The 3,865-nt window shown below is 31.2% G+C and overlaps 1 long non-coding RNA gene across 1 annotated transcript; it reads right to left on the bottom strand.

Moving 5' to 3' along the window:
• Positions 1-678: 678 nt before the first annotated feature.
• Positions 679-2,574, bottom strand: LOC145156305 (uncharacterized). Its single transcript, XR_013736602.1, has 3 exons — positions 2,272-2,574; positions 1,073-1,811; positions 679-998 (listed from the first exon to the last, which is right to left on the bottom strand). It is a non-coding gene; the product is annotated as an uncharacterized LOC145156305 (long non-coding RNA).
• Between the last annotated feature and the right edge of the window lie 1,291 nt (positions 2,575-3,865).

The following is a 3,865-nucleotide window of genomic DNA, read 5'->3' as shown; positions in this document are numbered from 1 at the left end:
GATACTAGTTCAAGCAAGAAAGGGAAAGCTGGGAATAAAGCTAAAAGTGTAGGTGATGGTAGTTCAATCAAGAAAGGGAAGGATGGGAAGAAAGGTCAAAGTGCAGGTGATGGTAGTTCAAGCAAGAAAGGGAATGTTGGGAAGAAAGCTCAAAGTGTAGGTGGTGGTAGGCAAAGTGGAACTCAAAGTGCATGTGATGGAATTTCAAGCAGGATAAGGAAGGCTGGGAAGAAAGGGAAGAGTATTGCTTAAGTTATGATTGTGTTTTTATATTTTGTGTCTGTGTTATGAACCAATTATGGTGTTATGATCTTTTGTGTTTGTTATATTTGTCATTATGTTTTGTGTCTGTGTTATGAACAATTATGGTATGACTTTTGGGACCTGTTGTCTATATATGGTATGACTTTTAATGTATCTCTATTTTCAATTATGGTATGAACAATTAGTGCTATAATCTGTTGCTATGTTTTTGTTTTAATTCAATTCCATTTTATCCAATTCTATTCAATTATTCAATTCATTCCATTCTAATTCAATACCATTCAATTCTATTCAATCATTCAATTCAATTCCATTCCAATAGAAAACCAGTTAATTGCATTCCATTACAAACCACTCAATTCCATTCCATTATAAAACAGTCAATTGCATTCCATTACAAACCACTCAATTCCATTCCATTACAAACCACTCAATTCCATTCCATTATAAAACAGTCAATTCAATTCCATTCCATTACAAACCACTAAATTCCATCCCATTAGAAAACTGCCTTGATGAAACAAAAGATAAGTACATTGATAGCATAAATTAAAGCTTGTAAATTAAAATTGACACAAAAAAACCCAACTGAACACTAATAACAGCCTCAAGGCCCTATTCTCATGTTGAAGCTCATCCAATGACTTCTGCAAATCAGGGGAGATACTTTTTTCAGTTTTTTCACCATTAAAGTTGTCCACATCAACCCAATCTATGAAACCACATTTTGCTCCCTGCATTTTGAGTAATTTGGTGTGTGTTAAAGGTATGTGATATATAGATATACTTAAGAAGAAATTGTCCTTACCTTTCCAGTACAACAATAGAAAAGTCTTCCAGGGATTTTCTTGGTAGTCGATCTTCGTATCACACCAACTTCACCACACTTGCAGGTTTTTTCCATTAGGGTTGATCGACACTTCAAAGAAGACGAAATGAAGGAGAAGAAGAAAGGGCGTATTCGAAAATAGAGAGAATCGGGGTTTAGGGGTGTTCTAATAGATTTTTTATATAAAATGACGAAAATACCCCTCATGTGCGAAGCACGTGAGGGACTTAACGTTTGGAATTGACGACTAATGGACCCAGGGACCAGGCGGGTAATAAAAAGAAAACGTGGGGATGGTCCGAGTGCAAAACAAAACATAGGGACCAAACGCGCAACTTTAGCCAAACCACAGGGACTATTTCAGTAATTTGTTCTTTTCTTTTCCCATTAACCCATGTACAAGTAAAGTGGATAAAGTGTTTTATACATAAGGTCTCTTTCCTTTAATAAGACTAAATAAACCAAACTGTCATATCACATAATAAATGACCATTTTGCCCTTACATTCCCAAAAAACAACTTTTTTACAATGTTAATTTAATTTTAACATAAGAGGAGTTGGGGGAGGAAAGAAGAAATGAAAATATGCATCGAGTTTTTGTTGTAATACATTAAATATATGTTTTTTTTCTAAACCGATAAAGTAATTGTGCAAAGACTAACTGAATAAGAAGTTTCCATTTGTTGATGTTCAGATGAAGTATTGAACCCATTAAGCCTATTAAGTGAAAAAGAAATAGCAGGATGTTAGTTGCTTTATTAATCTCATTAAGTAAAAAAGAAACAATGACAATGACCAGAAACATGATAATATACCAGTAATACCACCAAAAAATTGTCAATTGGAAAGGAAACGATACATAGCATTTAGTTGTATATTGCCATCAACTACTCTACGAAATTTGTATACCAATCATTGAAACTTGAAATATTACAACTTGGAAATACAAACAACTTAAAACAAATTTTGTGCTTTTCTATTTGCAGATTGTGATCATAACTTTTAACCTTTGTGAATTTCCATTTGCAATTTATGATTTCTATGCTATTTCATCCAGATACAAATTTAGTAGTTTTGAACCCTAATGAAAAGCATCACTATTGATACCAAATTGATAATTTTGACCACGAAAGTCAGATCGAGTCTTCAATTTTTTACCCTTTTATTCATTTTTTACCCTTTTATTCGCCTAGCAGCCTATCAGTGAGTCGCTGATTCCACAATCGGCCGCCGTCGCTACCATCTACATCTCCGTCTGCCGTCGTTGCTTTCTTCTTTTCCTGTCGCAGTGCTTGGTTTGTCAAGGCTCGGCTTCTTCGTTGCTCTTGAACATCACAACTCAATTACCAGGTATATCATCTATATTTTTACTTCCAAAATCCGTCTTCAATATAGGGTGTGTTTCGGGTGAGCCACATAACCGATAAAAAGAAAAGAATGTGAAAACGTCCTCTGTATCTGTATTCGTAGGAAAGGCAAATACCCCATATTTTCTTTTATAATATTAATTCATTAATATCAAATTAAATGTCATGTTTATAGGACCGTTTATATATATGTTTTTAAATTGATTTGATTACGTTTTTTTTTACTTTATTCTACGCTTATAAAAAAATTATAGGTTATGTAGTAGGTATTTGTTTTAAAGAAAAAATAATAATAATAACCCTCTTTAGCAATATTTTTGAACTTATGTTTTAATTTACTTATTAAATTATTTAAATAACTAAATTGTTTAAATCTTTTAAATTATATCATATTATGTGGTTTAGGGTGAAACATCTCCTTTTAAACAAAGTGATTTGATTATGATCTCACGTATAAATTTAATTTTTTCAATTGAATAAATCTATTTTGATTTCATACATATACTTATTAGTGATTATATACACATGCACTTCACATGTTTTTAATATGGAATGCAACAGTAATATCTTTACTTTCTTTTGGTGTACTGTTTTGTTTATCTTGAATTCAATTTTTCAAACACCTTTATTTCTTATAAAATTATAAACAACAAATCTAATTGTCTATTAATATACTGATCTATTATGTATAATTGTTATCATATTTAGCATGTTAAATATAATTTTTTGTATTATATTTTTATGTTTTTCTTAACTATCATGAATTAACTAAAATTATTTATTTCTAAGTTCTAACCATTTAAAATATTATTTATACATAAGCATCATAAGCTTACCAATATATATATATATATATATATATATATATATAAACATTTCAGTTTGATGAGAGTTTATATTCACTTGATGTTCTAAATGGACTTAAAATCTTCGATTTGCCAAACCATAAGTTGATTTTAAAGGTCAGTGTTCCTGTTATGTTACTATGAAATATCGACCAGAAGAATGGGTTATGTAATGGTACTAGACTTCAGGTGGTATCATTGGGTAATCGACAGTGGTCTTAATGGGAAGTAACATTGGACATCAAGTTTTTATTTCAAGGTTGTCTTTAACACCTTCAGACAACAAAATTCCATACAAGTTTAAAAGGAGACAATTTCCCCTAACGGTTTGTTTTGCTATGACCATAAATAAAAGTCAGTGCCAATCGTTGAACAAGGTTGGGTTGTTTTTGTGAGAACCGGTTTTCTCACACGATCAGTTATATGTTGCTTTATCCAGAGTAAAAATCATAGAAGGGTTGAAGTTATTGATTTTAAATAAGGATGGTAATTTGACTAATAAAACTTCCAATGTTGTGTTCAAGGAAGTATTTCAAAATCTATGTTAAACTCTTATGTT

The sequence above is a fragment of the Lactuca virosa genome, chromosome 1 (assembly GCF_052849685.1).
Source record: "Lactuca virosa cultivar CGN04683 chromosome 1, Lactuca_virosa_CGN04683_v6, whole genome shotgun sequence".
Classification (NCBI taxonomy): domain Eukaryota; kingdom Viridiplantae; phylum Streptophyta; class Magnoliopsida; order Asterales; family Asteraceae; genus Lactuca; species Lactuca virosa.
Note: the sequence above shows the minus strand (reverse complement) of the source record. Positions and strands in the feature narration are given on the sequence as shown.